The sequence below is a fragment of the Psammomys obesus genome, unplaced genomic scaffold (genome assembly GCF_907164565.1).
Source record: "Psammomys obesus unplaced genomic scaffold, mPsaObe1.curated_primary_1811, whole genome shotgun sequence".
NCBI lineage: Eukaryota > Metazoa > Chordata > Mammalia > Rodentia > Muridae > Psammomys > Psammomys obesus.
The window spans coordinates 14,355,647-14,379,872 of NW_026585580.1; the positions used below are offsets into that span (position 1 = coordinate 14,355,647).

General features: G+C 46.1%; 1 protein-coding gene and 1 pseudogene across 1 annotated transcript in view; both read left to right on the forward strand.

Moving 5' to 3' along the window:
* LOC129677353 (glyceraldehyde-3-phosphate dehydrogenase-like) overlaps positions 1-22,069 on the forward strand; it is a 60,932-nt pseudogene extending 38,863 nt beyond the window's left edge.
* Positions 22,070-23,523: 1,454 nt separating this feature from the next.
* Vwa3b (von Willebrand factor A domain containing 3B) overlaps positions 23,524-24,226 on the forward strand; it is a 152,306-nt gene continuing 151,603 nt past the window's right edge. Inside the window, exon 1 of the mRNA XM_055606937.1 lies at positions 23,524-23,674. The gene's annotated coding sequence lies outside the window, so the exon portion shown is untranslated. The remainder of the gene's footprint in view (positions 23,675-24,226) is intronic.

Genomic DNA, 24,226 nt, shown 5'->3' on the forward strand with positions numbered 1-24,226 from the left:
TATATATATATGTGTGTGTGTGTGTGTGTGTGTGTGTGTGTACACATGTATGTATGTATGTATCACAAGTGGAATTAAGGTGTGTGTATATATATGTATATATATAACTGAAAAGAAAAGAAAGGAGAAGATGAAGAAGATGATGATGTCAACAATGACGATGACTCCTCATACACATTATGGTGAAATGTCCGAAGGCTGAAGAGAAGGAAAAAAAATCCAAGAAAAAAGATGAGAAAGATTTTCTATATGAGCAAAAGCAACCTTAATAACAACAGAGCTCTCATCAGAAAACTCGGAGGCTGACAGGGGGAGGCACAAACCTTGTCAAGGGCTGCAAGAGAAGAGCTCTTGGCTCATTCAATCTTTCATGTGGCACGAACAGTGTTTAAAAATCAAAAGGACAAAGGCATCCACAGAGAAAGGGAGAGTAAAGAACTCATCACCAGCAGATTTATCCCCAAATAATGACTAAAGGAAGCTTTCTACACAGAAAGGAAATGAGAGAAGAAGGAACCTGAGAAAGGCAGGAAAAAGAGCTCAGAGCTGGGTGGTGGTGCACACTTTTAATCCCAGCACTGGAAAGGCAGAGGCAGGTGAGTCTCTGAGTCCAGCCTAGTCTACAGAGCGAGTTGCAGGACAGCCAGAGCTACACAAAGAAACCCTGTCTAAAAAAATCAAAACCAACCCTCTCCTCCCCCCGAAAGGCGTCTAGTTGATCCTCCCTCTTGATCTTAAGTCATGTTTGATGATGATAAAAATGGTAATGCTTTCTGGTGTGGTTTTAAACGAACAGAGAGAAAATATTTAAGATTGCAATAAATGTTTAATAAATTAAAATTCATACAAAGAGTCTATATTAAAATAAATTTATAGATAAATCTAAATAAAGACTAAAAGAGCCAAATAATGTAATGGTAGTCAGGAAGAAAGGAAGCAGAGAAAAGGCCTGGCACGACAGCTCAGGCCTGTAATCCCAGCACTCAGGAAGCAGAGGCAGGAGGTTATTGACCTTGAGGCCAGGCTGGGTATAAAGGTGCCACAGCAGATCCCAAGACTTTGTATGCTTGTCTTTAAAGAACCAAAGAAACCCCAATAGACGGCACACCCACAAGCCCATGGCTGTGTTCCTCTGTAGGACTATGCCTTTTGGCCTTGGACATTACCGACCTACTTCCTGACCGGAAGTGGAGATCTTGGGTCCGTCATCCTGGTTCTGATGATGGTCTGAAGCGTATTGGATGTGGGCCCTCCCTCCCCCTGCAGTCTTGATGTGTAGCCCAGGCACTCCCCCAGCTTAGGGTCCTCCGGCCTCAACCTTCTCAGGACTGGGATTAGAGCTGTGCGCCACCACGTCCGCCAGCACAGTAGTTCCCGAATTCCATATTCTGCTCCCCAAAATGGAGAGAGAAATGAACATCTTAGGTGTGTTATTCCTTCCTTTGGAGGTGGCATATTGAACCTACTATCAACCAGCAAGAGCATTCCTCAGACTGATACCTGGGCATACCTTCCCAGAGAGCTGTGAATGTAGGAGAAAAAAAAATTTATTTTGAGACAAGTTTTCTCTGTGTAGCCTTGGCTGTCCTGGAACTCACTCTGAATGGCTGGCCTCAAACTCAGAACTCTGCTTGCCTCTGCCTCCCAAGTACTGGGATTAAAGGCGTGCACCACCACTTTGGAGAAAACTTTTAAACTTGCATGCTTTTATTTCAATGATCACCTAATAAAAGCATTAGTGGAAATGCTTCTGGAATCGTATGGAAGATGCCTGTATTGGTCCAGCCATCAGGTGCAGCATCAACTGATGTCTCATGATTTTACTTTAATAATTACAGGGTAGGGAACAAAGAGCAAAGGCTGATGTGACACAGGTGGAGCACCCTTCCCGAGTGAGGGTGAGAGGAAGTCATGGTGAGAAGAAAATTCCCCAAACTGCTCAAAAGGAGGAAAAGGGTAAGGGTGTCATGGGAACATGTAAGGAACATGCCAGGGAGTAAGGAACATGACGGAGGCAATTTCTGTCACATCGTCTAGTGTGAGCAGCGATTCAAGACCAGCAAGCCAGGACTGTCTATCACACTGAATTAATCACACTGATCATTAATGAATACAAACAATTAAGCTATGATAAAACAGGGACTGGAGAGAGGTCGGGGGTTAAAGTGCTCGCACTGCAACTCTGACGTCTGGAGTCAGGATCCCAGCATCCAGGTAACAGGCTGGGTGTCCTGTACATGTGTATAAGCCCCTCTCTGCCAAAAGCAGAGACAGGAGGCTCACTGGGGTTTGTTGGCTTCCAGCCAAGCTAAAAAAGAAAAAGAAAAGCCAGGAGCTCCAGGTTCAGGGAGAGACTGTGCTTTAAAGGAATTGGTGGAGAATGAATGAGAGAGGACACCCAATGCCCTCCTTTTGCCTCTGTGCAAGGAGGATTTGCATATTCTCACATGGACAGACACATGCACAAAAATAAGCGAAACTTGTGTCGGCTAAATTTTTATGATATTTTTTTATCTTGCTTGTTTCAAGAGTCTAAAATTATCTGCATAAGGGAATAATTTCAGGATTACATGTTCAGGATTACATGTTTTGATTAGTTACTAAAACCAATGCTAGAGTATACAGGAGGACTTTTTCTTAGCATTGTGCTTCTGTAGAACCACTTTTGAACTGGAAAAAGAAAATCTTTTCAGAGACGTAATAGAGAGAAGATCCTGAAGATTTAAAGACTTTTCCAAGGTCAGGGGACTAATCCGAAGCCAGACTGTGACTTGCAAGTCTATCCCAGGCCGCTTTCCAAGGCACGGCCATGCAGAATTGCGATCCAGGAAGCCGGGTCGTTTAGATTGCATGGATGGATGGCAAAGCCTTTTCTGGGAGCTGTGGTTTTCCTTTCATGAAGCCGGGGTCCAGCCCTAGGAAAGAACAGGACCTAAAGAAGGGTGCAAGAGGGGCGAGGGAGGAATGAGTCAGGCACAGGGATCGGGAGGACTTTTCCATCCTGGCTGACTGGCAGTCTGGACTTTTTTATACAGAATTTAGTAGGCAGGGATAGATGCATGTTCCAAACACAGATCATGTCAGTGTTGCCCCTGACATGTGTTTCAACTTCCACTTGGTCCTAAGTTTAGTCATTATTGATAAACCATGACAGAGCAGAGTAATCTTTCACAATCATTTTCCCCATCAACCACACAACCCAGCTTTTAAACAATATTGTAGTTTCAAGGGCATATTTTGCCAAAGCATGACAGCTTGTTCTCAGGCTGGTAGCTCTTGTGGTTTCAAAGAGACTAGACAGAAAGAAAAATCTCCAAGCCAGCCTGGACAGATTGTCATGTTCTAATCATAATACAATGTTTATATTTGATGTATTTGTAGAGTTCATTTATATATCTAATCTTGGTATTTTTTAATTTCTCAGTTGTATGGTGCCATAGTGGTCCCCTATGAGTTCACTTTTCCTAAGAAAGGGGGCTCTTAATATTTTATTCTTTTATCATTTATCCACACTATTCTTTGTCTATTAATAGTAGGAACAGGCTTTTAATTTGATCTGCTGCCAACTTCTTTAGCCCACTGACTATTGTTTACCTTTTTAAGTTTACTCTTTCTGATTATCTTGTTCCTGAGTAAAGATCATCCAGGGGCAAATGTGCCAAGAGTATCTTTGAGTCAGCCTCATAAGGAGGTCTCTGGCATAATTATTTGAGTCACAACCTCCAGGGAGTAAGGAAGACCTGCAAGTAGGCACAGATAAGGGCATTTCCCTAAAAGCAGGAGTGGTTGTATGGTCAGGACATCCTGGAGAAGCTTAGAAGCAATACTCCTGGGAAGAGTTGTAACGATTCATTAGAAAATTTCCATCAATCCAATATCCCTAAGTTGTAAAGGCCCCCAAGCATTGACACATAGAGATCAAGGCCAAAAGAGCAGAAGACTGCACCACAGCGATTGCGCCATTCAGCTCAGCTTTGCTGGAGCTTCGTCAAGCAGCTGTGCTGGCTTTCGGACTTTCACTGTTTCCACTAGATATGGCTGTGCCACGCAGCCTCATGGTGTGTGTCGTCTGTAGATCAGGCATGAGTGGAGTACAAGCAGAGGTCTTCAGAGGTGAGGTTGAAGCTCAGCCCTACGCACTGTGCCATTACATCCAAGCAAGGGCAGAGGATGATGATTCCCCACAGTTATTAGCCACATGGACAGTCTATGTGGTAGGTTTCACAATGGTTCTCTGAATGGAGGTCTTCTGTGCTTTTAAAGTAGATCCACTCCATGTTGGATGCCTGTTAACCTATGGAGGTGGAGGCAGAAGGATCGATAGTGGACTACAATGAGACCCCCATTTCACAAACGAACATTTCTCCTCTCCGAGGGAAGAGTCCTCAAGGAAGGCTGATGAATTCTAAAATTTAGGCTCATGCTTTTGTAACTTTGAGCAGAGAGTGAAATAACAGCACTGTAATTACTGACGTGTTCAAGTTTGAAACTTATGTTCTATTGCCACTCGGCACACAGGGGACACGGCAAGCATGCTGGAAGGTCATGTCTGGGTTGTCCATGTGCACCCTTCAAGGGCTCATATGTCCACCAAATGGGTCAAATGACATTGGTCATCTCTACAGTTCAAGGTCTTTGGCTATGGCCCTGCACCTGTCTTCTGGTCTGTCCACCATCTACATTACTCAGTTATTTCTTAGGCCCCTTTCCACCCTGCTTTGTGTCAATCACCTGCTGTCTGTCAGAGACCGCCACATTGCCATCGTAGTGACCTCCAGTATACACATATGACCCTGGGATCCGGAGAGAGGGAGAGAGAGAGAGAGGGAGGGAGAGAGAGGGAGGGGGAGGAGAAAGACAGGGAGGGAGAGAGGGGGAGGGAGAGGACTTAAGAGTCCACTTTAAGGTGATTCAATGTGGACAATGTCATGAAATAAACTCCCGATCCATCCCCAGGGCCATTGGTTCCTTAATTAGGAATCCATTCCCTCAAGCTGATGGGATGGCCCAGTGGGTAAAGACAATAGCCTGCAAGTCCTGACTTCTGTCCTTGGGACCCATAAGGTGGAAGGAGGGAGTGGACTCCCCAAAGCTCTTCTCTGATCACCCACGGATATTTTGGCACACATGCAGCAATAGTCACCCAAACACACACTAATATTAATAATAACAATAACAACAATACATTAAAGTGTTTAAAGAAGAATGCACTCTAACTTTCAGGGGTGGAAGTTTCTGGAAGGTAGACTTTCTAAGTGCCTAAGGACAGAATCAAGAGGTCCACCAATTCAGATGAAAAAATTATGTAATTTCTTTTGTAAACACCAAACATTTTGTAATTTCGAAATTGATTACTTTTAACTTCCCTCAAGCTGAGAAATGGCATTTCCTTCAATTCAGAAAGTGGTCAGAAGTAAATAGACTGTAACTAATATAAAAAATAAAAATTTAATAAAAAAAAGGAAAGTGCTCAGCCCATTGCAGATGGGAGTGATGGTGGCAGCTGACTGGGGGGTCATCAATGATGGCCTGTTTGCTGCAGATGTCCCCAGATGTCATTTACATTCATTCCCACTTCAAATTGTCAGGTTGTGTGTTACATTTTATTCTTTAAAGTATTAAAGAAGTATATATATTGCTATCATAAATTTGCTTAAATTTTTTTTTAGGATATTACAGCGATGGCTCAGCAGCTGAGAACACTTCTTTGTTGTTCTTCCAGATGACCAGAGTTCCGTTCCCAACACCTATATTGGGTGACTCATAACCATTTCTAACCTCATCTCTGGGAGATGTGAAGCTCTCCCCTGGCCTCCGTGAGCACGTATGTGCCCATGAGCACGCATGGGCGCACACACACACACACACACACACACACACACATACACACACATAAATTAAAAATGTTAATAAAAGTAAATATTTGAAAATAAAAATGTTTTGAGAATTATATTTCAATATAATTGGTTCCCTTTCATTTCCATGTGCTTCATTTTATTAGCTTTAAAGCATAAGCTGTCAACACAAAACACAGCTCTCACCTCAAAAGTGATAAGAGATAGTTTGTTCTGAAGGGAAATTTGAGTGACCATTGCCTGAGGACACAGATTCAGGTGTCCTCAAATTCCACTGAGGCAACAATTTAATGAGCTGATTATCATAACAGAACAAAGCCATAAGTCAAGACGCTTTTCAGTTACAATGGCAGGCACATCAGGTAGGTGGGTTATAGCAAGATGGGAGGGCTCTTGCACAGGCCTTGGATACTGGCAGCACTCTTAGCCCTTTGATTGGTAGAAACTAGGGTTTCTGCATTTGGGTTTCTGCAAAAGGGTTGTATTTGTCACAAGGTGTTGAGTTAGATACAGAGGTGAGCAAAGAATGGCTACTTAGAGGGCTAATGATGGCCCAAGAGAAACTGGGGCTAATGATGGCCCAAGAGAAACTGTAATTAGGCTCTGGACTTGCAACATTCCAGCCTCCCCCACAATCACTGGTGTCCTAATCAGCCAACCAGCCTTTGCAGGCACAGCTGCTGTCCGGGAATTCCGACCGATAAGAGAGTCCATGGTGCAGAGTTCCAGGAACCCTGCCCTAGATCGGTAACTGTTAGAAGGAATGCCCCCAAACAGTCCTCGCTGCTGTGATCAGCAGTGTGCATGGCTTACCATGTTAAGACTTAACGTGTCTTCATCAAACCTCACCCTTGGGGGTCAGGGGTCTGTATGGAAGGGGAGGCAGAAAGATTGTCAGACTCACAAGTGCTGGGTGCCCCAAGGAAACTGTCTTCCCAACACAACTGGATTGATGGACATGTGAGCCCACTATGGCAGCATGCACAGCGTCTACACAGCGTCTGTCCTCACCGTGGAGCACACGCAGCGTCTACACAGGCTCAGACAGGATCCCAGCCCTGAGACCCGGAAGTGGGCGTGGGCTCCCACCTCTAAGAAGCCATTTGCAGTTGACAGCTGCTGACAAAGGGACATGTAGTGTTCTCCAGTGGTGTCTCACTGGACATCTTAACCACACCTCAGGGCAGGCCCATGCCCAGCACAAAACTGCCACCATGGTATTTTGCAGTCTTTTTGTCTCATTTTTCTCAGCTGAGGCATTTTTTTTTTTTTTTTTGCCTTATTGGTCTTCTGCTTGATTATTTTGACTTCCATTTTTGTGTTGGGTTTTGTTTTGTTTTGTTATGTTTGCTTTTTGTTTTTGTTTTGTTTTAAAAGAGAAAAAAAAAACATTAAGTTGGGTGGGTAGGGACGTGGGGGAGGATCTGGGAAGAAAGATTGGAGGTGAGTTAAAAACAATCAAAATATATTGTATACAAATTTTTGAAGGAATAAAAGAAAAAAGAGGACCCTAATTTGAAAAAGCGGGGTGGGGGTACGTAAGAGGGTTTGGAGGGAGAAAATGGATGGAGGAAGGGATGTAATTATACTATAATCCACCAAAAATGAAGAAAAAAAGAGCCGGGTGACCCAGGGGGGCAATGCTTTCTCGTTCTGGGATGCAGATCCTGTGTGAGTTTCCCCAGCTTTTGAGTTGTAGCCTCTAAAAGATGTTGCAGCATTAACTCCTGCGGCTGAGAATTCGGTGTTTCTGGAAACAGGATCCTGCAGATGTAGCCATGTTTAGATGATGCCACCCTAGAGCAGACGGATCCTACAAACACGCTCTTCTTCATAGGCGTGACCGAGCAATCCAGTACCTGCTGTCCTGTGAGAGGTGGGGAGGAGACACCGATGGGAGACTGGCCCCGGGGAATGGAGGCAGCGACTGGGGAGATGGAGACACGGGCAAAGGAGTGTTTCTGCTAATGGCTGAAAGCTAAAGAGAGGCACAGAAGGAGCTACCACAGTCACTTTCCGGCTTCCAGCCTCCGGGTCAGGGAGAAGGAACTTCTGTTGTAAATCATGAAGATGTTAGTGCCTGCCCAGCGCTGAATTCAGGGCAGAATGCACGCTGAGCCCGGAAACAGCCCTGGGCTTAATCTCAGGCTTCAGCACAGCCAAGAGGCTGGTGAGATGGCTCAGCCGATCTAACTTTGATTCCCCAGGACCCGCTTGGCAGAGAAGAAAACTGACTCCTGCAAGTTGTCCTCTGCCCTCCACGAGTGTGCCGTGACATGTGCAAGGGTGTGTGTGCACATGCGCGTGCGCATACACACACACACACACACACACACACAGAATAAAAAAATGTAAAGCATTTTTCCTTTAAATGCCAGTTTGTAGTACTCTGTTTCTGCGGCTGCCGAGAATGAATCCGATGTATCTGGGCCTCAGTAAAGTTAGCGGGTCAGAACCCCCCTGAGGTTGCGGACCTGGTTGTGTGACTTTGGGGGCCGCATTCCTAATCAGGCTTGACCAAGGGCCAGAATCTGGTCTGGGGTGAGCACTGATTGTTACAGCATCTGGTTGTGGGGTTGGAAGGAAGTACAGAACTTCCACCCACATCCAGAGACACCAAAAATAGCTGCACAACTGTTGGGCCCTGAGGTCAGCTCGGCTCAGGGAAAACAGAATGCCTCCCTCCCTTTCCACGTCACACTTGGTTGAGGCTGCTTCCGCCTCGCCAATGCTGCCAGGGACCCTGTTCTTCTGTTGTCACTCATCATCTTGTCTTTCCCTGACGTGACTTTAGGACAGGCTGGGTGGAGACTGAAGCCATTAGCCAAGCTACGCTGGTGCCTGCTGCTCTGCGTTGCTCTTCCGAAGGATGAGCTCACTCTTAGGGGGCCTTAGCGGGTGCTCAGAAGCACACATGTCTACCGGGGTCTTCAGGACATCCATCCAGGAGTGGCCAGAATTTGATCTTAGTTGGGATTCTCTCCCCTATCAATACTATAGCCTTCATTACCCAAGAAGGCAAATCATGTCATCATATATTTGGGTAACAAGTCAGATATGCTTAAAAAAAAATCCTTTGACCTGTCAGGTAGAAGTATTCACAGCTCTTTTACCCATCCCCACCCCGACCGCATCTCACTGTGTTGTCCTGGCCGTCCTCGGACCGGCCGTGTCGAGTCCAGCTAGCTGCGCATTCACAGAGATCTACCTGTCTCTGCCTCCTGCCTGGTAGGACTAAGGCAGGTGCCACAACCCACACGCTGGCCTTCTGGTTTAGGAAGGGAGGGTGGAGGATCGGGAATCAATGGAGTCGAGGCTGTTCAGTTCCTTGAGTTTACAGGCACACGATCCCCGTGCTCCTAAGTCCTCATTTCCATCACGATGCCATGTCTGTCTCTATTCCCAGAATCTAGGAAATCTTCCTGCCACTGAGTGCTGGCCCTTCTGTTCTTATCTTAAATGTACCCTGAGACTGACCCTGCTTCCAACAGACTTACATGAAGTTCTTAAAACACACCAGGGCATTCGAAGACACTACCCGATTGTCACTGGGGAGATGGCTCAAGGGCAGGCATGAGGACTGAAGTTTGGTGCTCCAGCACCTACATAACAATCTAGGCAGGCAGAGTAGCCTGCCTGAGACCCCAGCAGCCAGAAGGAGAAGGAGGGCATCCCAGGGCAAGTGGGCTAGTCAGACTATCCAAGTAAGCAATATTTGATTAGACATCAAGGTGATTCTTGATCTGTGAAGTGAATGCGCTCCCTTCATAAAATTCTGAGATTTGTGTCTCAGCTGTGTGTGTGCATTTGTGGGTTTGCGAGTGCTGGCAGAGGCCAGTGGATGCCCTGAATATAGTTTCAGTCATTTGGGATGTGCCTGACACGGGTGCTAGGAACTGAACTCAGTTCCTCTGGGAGAGGAGCGTGTTCTCAAGCACTGAGCTATCTCTCTTTCTAAAGATAGGGTCTGACCATGAATCCCAGGTCAGCCTGGAACGTATCTTTCTTCTACCTGAGTGCTGGGATTATAGTCATGTAACTGCCACACGTGGTGGGTTTAACTGTTTAGACATTAGTTCCATTTTAATAGAAGCAGTTTGGCCTGAGATTTGTTTCTTGGTCAGTTAACATTTTTAGTTGTATAGGTCTATTCGGTTTCTCTCTTTCTTCTTGAGTCAGTTTCAGCAGTGTGCATGTTTCTGGGTGTGATCATCACACTTCGCTAGTACACTGTTACACTTATTCATAGCGTTTCCTCACAATTTTGCTTCTGTCATGTAGGTAATCATTTCTGTTCTCTGTCTCCTTATTTCCCTTTCCCTTTCTCCCTGGTCAGTCTAGATAAATAAAAGCTTACCCATTTGAAGTAATGCCTCATCAATTTAAAAGGTTGCACTGCTTTTTTTTCTCTGTTTCTGCTGTCATAAATTTCTTTTCTATTATTTGTTTTGTTGTTTAGTTTGCTATTTTTTTCTCAGCATTGTAAGATGGAAAATTAGATCATTAATTTTATGTTTAAATAAATAAATAATAAATTAATAAATTAATTTTATGTTTAAAATTTTATGTTTAATTTTATCTTTTAAAATATAGTCATTTGCAGCAAGAAAAGCATTCCCTCCTGTTACTGCCTTTATTGCATCCCAAAAGCATGCCATCTTGTTTTTGTTCGTTTGTTTGAGACAGGGTTTTTCTGTGCAGCCTTGGCTGTTCTAGACTAGCTTTGTAAACCAGGCTGGCCTCGAACTCACGGATATCCACCTGCCTCTGCCTCCTGAGTGCTGGGATTACACGTGTGCACACCCCATCCTGCCAAGCATGCCATCTCATTTTCATTTTTGGTCACCAGAGTATTTTCTAATTTGTGAGTTCTTCGTGTTTATTATCCTTGTGTGCGCACTCCCCCCGCCGCGAATTTCTTTGGTTTGCTTATATTGAACTTCTGTGCATTTACATTGACTTTATTTTTATGTATGTGTGTCTGATGGGAGTGCGCACATGTGAACACAGTGCCCAAGGAGGCCAGAGGACAGCCCTGTTAGCCCTAGAGCTGTAGTTACGGGTGGTTGGGAGTCCACTAGTGTGGGTTCTGGAAACCAAAGTCTGGTCCCCTGCAGGAGCAGCAAGAGCCTTTAGCCTCTGAGCCCTCGCTCCAGCCTGCACGCTGTCTTGAAAAGCAGGTGGTCCTCTTCACAGGAGCCCGGCGTTCCGCATGTCCACAAAGCTCACTTTCGTCCACTTAAGGAAACCCACCTTTCCTGTACAGAGAAACTGGTAGTGATGGACTGTCTTATATCTTATTTCATTATCTGAAAATGTCTTTATTTTTGCCTTAATTTCCACAGAAGAAGAGCAAACAGGGTATTTTCTTGGACATAAGCACTAGCATGTTGATCGACACATCTTTTCTTTCAACACTTCCTGCCTGCTGGCCTCCCAGCTCTCTGAGGGTCTTTCCTGTGTGATAAGTTAGGTGTCTCTGCTGCTCTGAAGAGTTTTCTTGGTCTTTGTCTTTCAATGTTTTTTTTTTTTTCATTATGATGCACCTGGCTGTGGGTTTTATTTGTGGTGTGTGTATGTATACACACTGTGTATGCACAGGAGGGTGCTATGAATGCATGGGTGTATGTGTGTGTGGATGGGCGTGCATGCACATATATGTTCATGAATGTGTCTGTGTCCGTCTTTTCACTGGACATTCACAGTGATCCATTTAGCCCTAGAGACGTGGTGCTCTAGAGACGAAAGGAAAATTTTATCAAGTCAGTGATGTTATCTTTGGCCTTGCTGAGGAAAAGGAATTTCCCTGGTGGAGAATAAGAGGAACTTGAGGTAGAGAGTAAGGCCCCTGGGAAGACTGTGTGTGCTCGCGTAATTTCTCTTGTAGGTCATATAAGTAATAATGAGTATTTTGTGGTTGGTTTGGTAGGGAGAACGGTGAAGGTCATGGTCCTTTTTTCAGGAAGTTTCGAATCTGTGTGGAAACAGAAAAGTCCAATCACAGCGAACCTGTCAGGCAGTGAAATGTACAAAGCGTGAGAGCGGGAGGCTGGGTGCCATGGGAAAGCTGAGCTGTCTCAGGAGTCTAGAGATTGTGAGGTCTTCTCTACCACTCCACCTCGCCCGAACGGCAAGCCAATGGAGCCTCAGAGAGAACACACAGAAATCGAGACTTCTGGAGGAGCCCCGCACATGTGGCCATTCAGTAATGAAGCCAGGTATGACCTCTAAGGTCAATAATTAGCCAACGGATTTCCTTTGCCCTCTCTTCTTTCTGTCTAGAGGAGAGAGGTAGAACAGATAAGATCCAGTAACGGGCAAGCTGCTTTGTCAGCTGTAGCCCCCAGAGCCGTGTGCTCTACCTACACAGCAGCCATGTCTGACTTTGGTCACCATGCGTCATTGGTTTGAATGGGTTAGACAGAACTCCTAAGGAACAAGCTGAGATTCCAAGCAAAGACAACTTGGACTTGATTAAGGATGATGAAGACAACTTTCAGCTAATACTGTGAAATGATTACATTTCAAGCTTTAGTTCAGCTGAATCTCACACTAGCCTGGCATTCAGAAGGAAACAACGTTTAGTTAAAGTTCTGCTTTCCCTCTGTATTCCTCAACACTGATTTCCCATCCCTGGAGGCAACAGCGTTTAAATCTCTTGAGTTTCCTTCCAGAAAGAGCTTATGTGCAGACAAGAAATCACAAGCACATTCTTCTTTTTAAATATTACTTAAAATGTTTTACTGTTTGAGAATTTCATACATGCACATAATATGTTTTAATCCAGTCCCTTCCCTCCAATCCCCTGTTCTATCTCCCATCCCAACTTCATGTACTTTGTTTTTAAACCCACAGTCCACTTGGCAATGCCTGTATGGCCCAGTAGAAAGAGGCAGTAAGCCTCTAAGACAGCGACTGAAACAGGTGAATGAAAATTACTCTTACAGGTGATCAGGAGTTCAAGGCCAGCCCTGATTATCTGAGGTCTCCCTGTCCCCTGTCTCAAAAATACCAAATCAAACCAAACCACCCACCCACCAGCCAAACAAAAAAGCCAACAAAAAGATGTCCTATGGTATTAGATATTGAGTGAAAATTCATGTGAAAGTTTAACACGCCTATCTCATTAGTATGCATGTTTGCCTTTGCTTTAATAAATGCTATAAATATATATGTATGTGTATATAAAATGACGATTTAAAAAGCTCTCTATGATTTATATAGGTAAATGTTGGATTTGTATGCCTATTTTATATACTTATATTCCTCGGGAGCTGTGTAGAAGTTGAGTGGTTGAAAAGGGTCCTCAGGGGAAAATGTTTAAGAAGCCTGTTAGGGACTGGCTGGCTTCTTCTCTGTGGAAATCCAGTCTGCGTCCTTTCACACACTCAGTTCATGTAGGGAGTAGAGAAAGCCCTGGGTGAGTCAAGTCCTGAGTGAATGTTTGCTGTTGACATGAGCCAGCCGTGCCAAAGACAGCAGAGCCTCTAGTCCAAGTTTAGTTGTCAATAGAGTGTGCAGAAAATGCCCACCATAGTTTTCTAAACTCTGCTGTTCACAGCAGGAAGACTGATCTCCTACAAAGAGGGCTGCTACCGGAAGTAGTTTAGCCTAGCCCCTTGTTCAGCTGCATATAATGATCCTGCCTCCTTGTTTTCTCTCTACTGTACGATAACCCACCTCCTTGTCTAACTATATGACAAACACGCTGAGCTTCTGGAAGCTGAAGCTTGTCTGGCACAGAGACCAGAGGCTCTAATCTCAGCAGCGTTCTGTCTGTGGATCCGGCTCTGTTTGGCTTTTCTTCCTTCCCAGGCTGTCCCAGTCAGGTTGGGGCCATCGTGGAGGACTGGGCGGGTTCGAATTACTGTGTTTTGTTGTTCTCACTCCTCTTTCAAAGGATTCTGACATTTGTCTGCCTCTTTCATGTGAAGCGTTTGATAAAATCTTCTGAGTATCTTCACTTTTGTATCTTTTTTTTTTTTTTTCACTTTTGTATGTTAATGAGAACATGCTTTTCCCTTTTTCTAAAACTTACCTTTTGTTGGACTCGGGGAATCTGCGTTTTAAAACTATTCACAGGGCTGGGCAGATGGCTCAGTGGTTGAAATCTCCTGCCACATAGGCCGGATACATGACCTGAACAACACTGTGGACCCCACAGGGGTAAAAAAAAACAATTCTGATACAGTAGAGTGTTACAGCTACTTTTATAAAACTGTTTCTCGGTTTCTCTCTTAACCCAGCTTTCACACAAATAACTGAGACTATATTATTTCAACAATCTTCACTGCACAAGAACTGAGCAGTTTTAACTCTAGTCTTAGCCCTCTAAGCGAATTTGGCTTCCTCCCAGTGTGCATCCCAGAGATACTTGCACTTTGTCGCTTCCTCGTTGAGCTCTCTCTGGCGGTACCCCCGGGACATCTACCCCTAGCTGAATCCCCTGCTTCCTCCTCTAACCCCTCCTCCCTGGCTGGCAGGAAGTCCAGCCCTATTCTTCCCTGCTCAGTGATTGGCTGTAAACTGCTTTATTGGCATATCAGGGGAAAACTGAGGAGCAGTGTCTATTCAACACTGACACAGGAGGTTCTCAGAGCAGGGATTGCAACCGGATAGGGGGGTGCAGAAGTTAGCATTTAAATTACACAGTAACTTTATGTCTACAGAAGAGCACTTTCCCAACCCTAACACTCCGATAGGAGGCAGGAGGTGGACACAGGAGACTAATCTGGAAGGTCTCCAGCTGGCCTGGAGTTCTTGGTGTAGTGGCCGTTAACAAGGTGGAGGGCAAGAACCAGCCCTCAGAAGCTGTCCTCTCATCTCTACACATGCGCTGTGGCAATGCCCACAAACAAGCAAACAAACAAATAAATGCATTTAATGTTGAAGTTTCTCCTTCGCTTCAAAACACTCAGACATGGATTCTGGTTTCACGTGCCATCAGGTGGGAGTAACAACATTTAAATACATGTAAGAAACCTGAATCCTGACAGTTTTGGAATTTCATAGCTCCTTGTTCCCTACACTTTTTTTTTTTTTTTTTTTGGTGGGGTCTCAGGTACTTCTAATGCAATAGAAGCGCTCTCTAGTGACTGTAGTTAGAACAGGATTTGTAACCCTGCCCCCACACTCACGATAAGCCTAGGTCCCTAGTGCAGCAGCGTTGGAAGGTGAGTTAGAGTGGTGCTTGGAAGATGGGGATACTATTTCATAAATGGCTTAAAGCCTTTATCCTGAGTTCTAATGCTCACAGGGCTGAACTATCACAAGAGAAGTTATGCAGTGCATACATCTTTTCTCAGCTTTCGCTTCTTTTTCATAACCTCTTTTCACCCTCCTCATCTTAAGATATGCATGAGGCCACCTGATCTTGAACCTTCCTGCCTCCAGACCTAAGATCTAAGCAAACCTTTTTCCTTTATAAATTGTTCAGTCTCAGGTATTCTGTTATAGTAAGAGAAAATGTGGAAGATGGTGGCTCTCAACCATGTGATGTTTCCAACTCATCCACGCAAACTTTTACACGCAAGAACTTTTTCTCTTTTAACATTTCCCTAATTTAAGTTACACAAACACACAAGAGTCTAGCCAGCCTGAATGGATTTGAAAGTAGCCACATTTGATATGGCGACATTCAGCCCCCTTGACTAGATCATTGTCTGCGCATTGTTGACTTGCTATTAATAGACTCAGCTGGTTGGGTTGAGGTCACTCAGTTTAAAATACTCAGCTAAGCCAGGGGAGGAGAGCTGGGGGAGCCTGTGGAAGAAGCCTTCTGCGTAGTCACACGTTTCTTCTTCCCTGGCCCACAGCTAGACTCCAGCCTCCAGCATTGACTGTGAGTGACAAAGGCCTCCTTCAAGTCTGCCGGTGAACGGGAACCCTTCCCACCTGTCGCTCTCCAGCTTCCTGCCTCCTTCTCTTAGATGAAGACAAGAACCTTGAAGTCACTGAGAGATGGGAGACCCCGAGATGAAGGAGCCCAGGTTGTCAGCTCACTTAGAGCCACAGCGCTCAATCTGCCTAAAGCTGCAGGCCTGCAATACACTTCCTCATGTTGTAGTGACCCCAATCATAAAGTTATTCCATAGCTGCTTTGTAACTGTAATTTTGCTACTGCTGTGAATCGTAACGTAAATATCTGATATGTGACCACGGAAAGGGGCGTGGCCGACAGGTGACAGTGACCCACAGGTTAAGAACTGCTGACTTAGAGGAATAGAATCTCGGGGCTTTCTGTGAACATGAACTTACATCCACTGATGGAGAGAAAAGGCTAGCTATCCCATGACTGGGCAGAGGACAGTAGGCAGGATTTCTGTTCCCAGTTGCAGGGTGGTGGGGAGTCCCAGGTAGAGAGAGAGGGAGAGAGAAGAAGAAGCCCATGAGGAGCTGCTGTGAGGACAAGGATGGAGCAGGAGCGGCCAGGGAGAGACTAGAGGATGGGTCACAGGGCACATGGCTGGGAAGTAGCTGGACTAGCACAGACAGGTTAGAACAGATCAATATCTTCCCAGTTATGTTACTTTAAAGCTTATTAACAAATACACCAGGTCTCTGTCTCATTGTGCGGGAGCTAGAGCAGGCATAGGAAAAAACAAAAAACAAAAAACAAAAAACCTTTGATTTGAACACACTGTGTGTGATGCAGTTTCTGTTTCCGGATTATCTTCTTACAGCAATCAGTGATCACAGTTATCCCTGATCTAAAGGACAATCGTGCTGCCACAGCCTCTGCTGGCCTTTCTATAGAGAGTGTCTCCCCAAAGCTTACCGACAAGCCTGAGATGATCACCCTGCTAAAACATCCTCTGAAATGAAAGCAGCTGGGATGGAAAGATGGCCGCACTGGTAAAGGGCTTGCCAAGAAAGAGTGCGGATCTGAATTCAGATTCCCAGCAACCTCATACATGGGAGCCTTTGTCTATAACCACAGTGCTGGGGAGGCAGAGGTAGGAAGAAGCTGGGAACATGCTGGTGAATGAATTGGTGAGCTCCTGGCTCAGAAGAGAGACCTGTCATGAAAAAGAAAAAAACAAAGTGGGGAGCTGTGCTGGCCAGTTTTCTGTCAACCTAACACAGGCTAGAGACACTGCAAGGAGGGAGCCCCAGCTGAGAAAATGCCTCCATAATACCGGGCTGTAGGCAAGCCTGTAGGGCATTTTCTTAACGAGTGATTGGTGGAGAGAACCCAATCCATTGTGGGTGGACCCGTCTCTGAGCTGGTGGTCCTGGTTCTCTAAGAAAGCAAGCCGTGGAGCGTATGCTCTTCTCCACGGCCTCTGCATCAGCTCCTGCCTCCAGGTTCCTGCCCTGCTTGAGTGCCTGTCCTGACTTTGATGATGAGCTGTGAGGTGGAATCATAAGCCAAATAAACCCTCTTCTCTCCAAGTCGCTTTGGTCATGGTGTTTCACAACAGAGAGCTGTTGAGGAAGACGTCAGTGGATGGCTTCCACATGAATATAGAGACAAACACATCACACACACACACACACACACACACACACACACACACACACACACTCACACACATGCCGGAGCCAGCCAGCAGAGTCGAACGGTTCTTGAGTCGGGAGTGAGGATTAATATTCATAAAATAAACACACAGCACACAGGAAACCTTTTTTAAAGGTCCAGACTCGACAGCCACAGCAAAAGGCAGACTGCTGCAGCGAGCCGTGCCAGCAGCAAGTCTCAAGTCTCTGCCTCCTCCTCTGCCTCCAGCCCTCTTTTATTGTCAGGAGTTACTTTTAGCCAGTAAAACATCTCAGAACAATAGGTTAATTTGCACAAGGAGCTGGAGGAAGAGGTGTGACCCTCACAAGCTATCCCACCTGTTGTCACAAACAAAAGGAGATGGACTTGCAAGTTCTTCTCTGCCATTAGAAAAGGCCTGCTAAGAGCCATCTCTCCACCGAGATTTAAATATCAAAGACGGCTGCTGGAGTCACGGCTCCTGACACACACACACACACACACACACACACACACACACACACACACACACAGAGGGAGAGAGAGAGAAACTGGATTTAGGCTCCTCATGTTTTAATTCATTCTATTATGCCAGGCCCTGAAATTGCACAGCAAAGACCTGTGCTGCGCAGTGGTTCACGTTCTAGAGCAGAGAGATGGATTATAAGCAACATTGTCAGTGCTACAGATGCTACTGATGACGTGGCACGAAGGAGCGCTGAGCAGAGCATGCAGACAGAACATTTGGGTATGTGTGTGTGTGCGTGTGCGTGAGTGTGTGTGTGTGTGTGTGTGTGTGTGTGTGTGTGACACTTGCCAAGGCCTGCCTGCTAAGGGAACAAGTCACAAGGCTAGCTGGGGGTGGGGGAACATTCCAGAAGAACAAATTTGTAAACAGGTTTCTTCCCACTCAGCCTAAACATTCTTCTCCTATTACTAGTGATAATTTAATCAAACCCAGATCGGGGTGGGGCAGGCTTTCTTCTTGGCTCTCCTTCTCACACAGGAGCCACAGTGTTCCAGTCCAGGAAGAGACATACAGGAGGCCTCGAGCATGGACATCAGAGAGGCTCTAGCCTTTTGTCCATGTCCTGTGCCCTCATGGGGTCAGCAGGGCACCTTGCCCTAGGGTTAGAGGTTCCTAATCTAGGAAAGGGCCGTATTGTCCCTTGCCATCATCCGTGTGTGTGTGTGCTTCTCTCGGCGACCACAGGAAGTAGATGACCAAGCCAAACAAGACTTGGGCCAGTCAGAGGTATCATTTCCATGTAACCAAAATCGCATCATAAGTAACGATCTTTGTCAGGTTGTTGCATTGGGATGTATTCGGAAGAATGCTTTTGAAACGTCAAACGTGTGGAAGTTTTGTGTTTATAGAAGACACTGTTGTGCAGTTCTTAGTCTGCTGCTGTCATGTGACATGGCCACGCTCTAGATGTGTTGAAAAGCAGTGAAGCACCCTGAAGGTGTTAAATAATAAGTAACAGGAAACAGACTTGCTTCAGGTCATGTAAGACTGAAGTGTAGCTAGCCCTCTGGAACCTGAGGTGGGAGGATTTTGAATCTGAGGCTGTTTTAATGTAGATTGTGTAGCTAAGGCTAGCCTGAGATCCTGTCTCAAAAGAAAAACAATAAAAAAGAAGAATGTGCTTATTCCTGTGCCTCAGTTTAGTCTATGTTCCTCTGCCCATGGAAATTTTCTCAGTATTAAGTGGAATAAGGGATTATAGCTACCATTCAGGACGCCAATTCCTTCAAGGAGAAGGGAACATTGCAACCCTTAAGGATGGATGGAGTATGCCCGTGAATCTACTTGAGAGAGGAGCTGGCTAGAGCCAGGGACCCATTCTCTTCCCAGACAACGAACACTGAACGCAACATCACAGCACAGGTATTCTGGAACTCAGGACGGCTTGACGGTTGATTTTTCAGCTTTCCTGTACAGCAAAAGTCAAGTGCATCCAGAAGGGACTGCACGTAGGGCTGGGAATTTGGGCCTTTTCCTGGGCTTTCCTTTTGGCACAGCAACAGAAGTGTGAGCTTCGGCTCACTGCCTGCCCCACCATGCTAAAAGGAATCCAGTAACATCGATGAGCTGTCTAGACCATGTTTTCTGGTTTGTTTGGTAGGTGAAATGTATTTTCAACTTATGACATTTGCAACTTATGACAGAGGGTTTATTGAGAATGGATTCTCCTCTTAAGTGGAGAAGTAGGTGCTTTCACAAATGTCTGGGTTACCCTTTCCTCACCCTTGCTGCCTCTCTCAAGGCCATCTCTGATGATCACAGCGCCTTCACCAAGAGTTCTAGGAAAGAACTCTTCAGCAGGGACTGCTCCTGGATGTAGTTGCTGTGCGTCTCCAAAGCCCATTTCCTTTTCAGAGCTAAAGTTTCTGTTTTAATTCAGAGCCTTCCTTACACATACACATAATTCCCTCAAGTTAATATTTTCTAGGCTTGGGAAGTTTCATTTCATTTCATTTCATTTCATTTATCAGTCTCTTTTTCCTACCAAGGATTCTGATAAGATCCATAAGTCCAGGCAGTGTCAGGGGCAGACTTCTATAAAGAAAAAGGAAAGTCATTCAGCCTGAAAAGTAAACAGCTCAAAGGTCACATAATAATGGAAGGGTTGTCACAGTCAGATGGTGGTTGCCAAGATTTTGGGACTGGCAAGTCATGCTCTGGGACTGGGCAGGTGGAGCCCACTCACTGGGACCCGGGCTTCCAGGAGAAGATTTCCTTGCAGGACCCAACAGGTTGTTATTCCCAAGGTGTGCCAATCCATGTTAAGGGGGTGGCCCAAGGCATCTTTCTTTAGAGGCGGAGACCTCTCAGGGTTAGTCTCTCTTGGATGACTGAGGGCAGTAGGTAAAAAGGATGATGTATCTGAAAGTATAATCAAGACTTTGGTGATAGACTCAGCAGGTAATAACTCAGCTTTGTTATTTCAGGGTAGGGATATTATGACAGAGGTCAGTTGCTGGTTGATGTCAGGCTGCCAGTTATTTGTCAAAAAGTGGGTTCAAAATAAATAGGACAAGTTCAGAGCAACAGCGTGTCACTGTTGAAAGAATAGCCTGTCCTAAATCACTCAGTAAACAAAAGTGACACAACCCGCCTATAGTGAGCCAATTTGCAAGGCTGTAAAGTACTTCCAAATGAACTTGAACTTGTACACTTTTGGCTGTCTACAGTTTAAGTAATCTCTAGCATTTTTTTTTTCCATTTTATGTGTATTCTAGTCCTGTAAGTCTAAGAGGCCGCAGTCCCCCACAGGGACTGTGGAGTGTCCCAGGAAGGGGAGTGAGCGAGGTGTGGAGGTGAAGTGGGAGTATGTGGTGAGACCACAGGGAGAATTCGGTGGAATAGCTGCTCTTTACCACCTGCCAGAGCCAGGAATATTGGTCTGGCAGGGTGTGGTCAGCAGGACGATCGTGGCTTTGGCAAATGCGGCTGGTGTAAGTTGTTTGGCTTTGACATTTTGGGTTTGGTGGTGTGAATAGAACCTCTTATTTGTGTAGCCAAAGGTGTGCACTTTTATAGCTCTACAGAATGACCCGTGATCAAGAATCAAACCTTTCAATACTTTTTTTTTTTTAAATCACCAAGGGAACAAAACAATGAAGAAAAGAAAATGAACCTCAGAGGATACAGTAGATTTCTCTGTTAGAGACAGAGTTATTTCTAATGTTAGTTATCTTTTCTTTGTTTTGTTTTTCTGAGACAGGGTCATATCTTTGACTCAAAATACAGGAAATGGGGCCATCAAGGTGTCTTGGAAGGTCAGTTCAACACCTCCACCTGGACCCCTGGAAACCACATGGGAGAAGAAGAGAGCCAATTCCCACAAGCTGTCCTCAGAACACACTCACAGATAAATAAACAAGCACCCATGTATGTTTACAGAAACCCAACAAATGATCTCACCAGCTCTTGAGTTTTACAATCTAAAACATAATTTAATGTCCAAACACTAAGCACTACTTCCTTGTGGAATCTTTTATTATGGTGCTGAGTACATTGTGGATCTACTGGTGTCTTCACCACCATGGAGAAGGCTGGGGCCCGCTTGAAGGGTGGGGCCAAAAGGGTGATCATCTCTTTCCTTTCCACTGAAGCCCCCATGTTTGTGATGGGTGTGAACCATGAGAAGTCTGACAACTCACTCGAGATTGTCAGTAATGCTTCCTGCACCACCAACTGCTTAGCCTCCTGGCCGTGACAACTTTGGCATCGTGGAAGGACTCATGACCACAGTCCATGCCGTCACCGCTACCCAGAAGACTGTGGATCGCCCCTCTGGAAAGCTGTGGCATGTTGGCCATGGGCCTTCCAAATATCATCCCTACATCTACTGGTGCTGCCAAGGCTGTGGGCAAGGTCATCCCAGAGCTGAACAGGAAGCTCACTGGCATGGCCTTCCATGATCCTACCTCCAATGTGTCTGTCGTGGATCTGACAGGCCAACCGCAGAAACCTGCTAAGTATAATGACATCAAGAAGGTGGTGAAGCAGGCATCCGAGAACCCACTAAAGAGCATCCTGCGCTACACTGAGGACCAGGTTGTCTCCTGCGACTTCAACAGCGACTCCCACACTTCCACCTTTGATGCTAGGGCCGGCATTGCTCTCAATGACAACTTTGTAAAGCTCATTTCCTGGTATGACAATGAATTTGGCTACAGCAACAGGGTGGAGGACCTCATGGCCTACATGGCCTCCAAGAAGTAAGAAGCCCTGGACCACCTGCCCCAGCAAGGACGCAAGAGTGAGGCCCTCGGCTGCTGAAGAGCCCCTGTCCCAACTCAGCCCCTGACACTGAGCATCTTCCTCACAGTTTCTATCCTGGACCCCCAGAATAGCAGGAGGGGCCCAGGGAGCCCAACTCTCTTGAATACCATAAGCTCATTAGACCCACAAAAATTTTTTTCATAAGCACATTTTTTGGTGCCAATGTTTAAAGAGTCATGTTTTGAGATGTTTGTAGGGTTATAAGGCAAAACTAAATAATCATTAAGTGGAGTGTAGAAGATAATGCCTACAGGAATATTACCTGTAGACATGCAAGAACCACAGCTCTCATCCTAAAGGGAACAAGAGATAGTTTATTCTGGAGCCGTTTTAAGGGCCCATGGTCCTACAGCACAGATGTTGTTTGCCCCGAATTCCACGTTCCAGTGTGGAAGCAGTTTCATGAAGTTTTTATAGTCTTACAGAACAAAGAAAGCTGTAACTCAAGGCCAAATGAAAATGTCTTGTATGTCAGTCAGAGAGAGAGGTACAGTGAGACAGGAAAGCTTTTCTATAGAGCTCAAGATGCGATATGATCTTCTTAGCCTTTGGGGTGGTGGAGGCCATTTGTCTGCTAAGTTAATAGATTCTAAGCGATTTTTTTTAATGTGTTAGTCACCTCAGCTTGGACACAGAGGTGGACAAGGAGCGGCTGTCCTGGAGGGCTAAAACTAGCCCACCATAAGGTAATAGCAACTAGACCTGCAACATTCCAACCCCTCCACAGAACCGAAATTCCGGTCAGTCAGTCTCTGCAGACCCAGCTCCCTGTCCCCCTCAGGAGTTTTCTTAACCTCTGAGCCATCTCTTCAACACCCCCTCAGGAGTTTTCATTCACAGTCACGGCAGCTCTTGTGTCAACAGCTGCAGTCTAGCAAAACTGTGAATGCCCCATCTGACCGCCCTTTCCAGCTCGGCACCTGTAACGCCCTGCTCCAACTCCACGTTTCTTTCCCTCAACTCTGCAATGAAGAGAAGATCTCTTTATAATGCCGAAGGAGAGATCAAAACAAACAGGCTAGGGTGACCTGCCTGAAGGAAAGCGAGAGGACAGACCTCCTTCAGCCGGCAGTCTCCTGCGGTCTGCCTTCACCTTAGCTGCTTCCTGCACTTGCGCCCATCTGACTGCTTGTTAATCTAATTCTTAATATTCGCCACTGTCACCTTTCCCAGAGTCAGGCTCAGAGGCCGAGTCTTAGGCCCTGTCTCCTTCCTGCGGCCCCTGACCATCCTTGTTCGCCTCAGCAGCCCCCAGCTCCTCTTTCCTGCCTCTGCGGGATGCGGCGGTGGGCGGGGCCGGATCCCAAAGCCACGCCACGATTGGCGGTGTCCTAGCAACCGTGGCGCTGCGGTTGTCAACAGAGACAGGACTCCTGCAACCCTGTGCTCCGGGCGGGGACCCTTCGCCGGCGCCAGCGGAAGCCACAGCCTGGTCTAGCCGAGGGATGCTGGCCGCGCCCACCTGCTCTGGTCAGCGAGGCCCCGGAGGGTGGGAGGGTCGCTGCTGAACGCGAGCCGCCTGGCTTGCAACTGACAGATCACCGAGTAAGTGTGGGACACCGTGCTTCCAGGCCAGGGCCTTTAGGTTTCCAGCCCGCTGTGTGAGGGGGAAAAGAAAAGAAAAGAAAAGAAAAAGGATTGCAATTTCCGAGCTGGCCCTCCCTTGTGCAGGGAAAGGGCACTCGCTTGATGGCTGGGTTTCTGAGCGTTCCGCACCCTCGCTCCCCGCACAAACTCAGCTCTCCCGTGCTTGTCCACCCACAGGCGAAGGGTGGGCAGAGGATGGAGCAGCACACTGATCGCTATATTAGAAACTTATTCCCGAGAAGCAATGATCAAAGCTGACAACCCGAACCCGAGGCGGTGGATCTTCTTGAGCGAAAGCTGTTTGCAGCCTTCACTCTGGGAGAAGCCTCTGCTTGCCTGTGGTTCAATTCCCCCCGGGTGTTCACGTCACTTTCTCTTTCTGACTTTCTCTTTTTGACTTCCTGTAGCCGTCCCTTCCGTCCTCCTGAGAGCTCTGCATTTCTTTTCTTCTCAGCGATGACCTGCCCTCCCCTAACAAACTCTGGGAGTTTCAGTGCTTGGTCCGTTCTC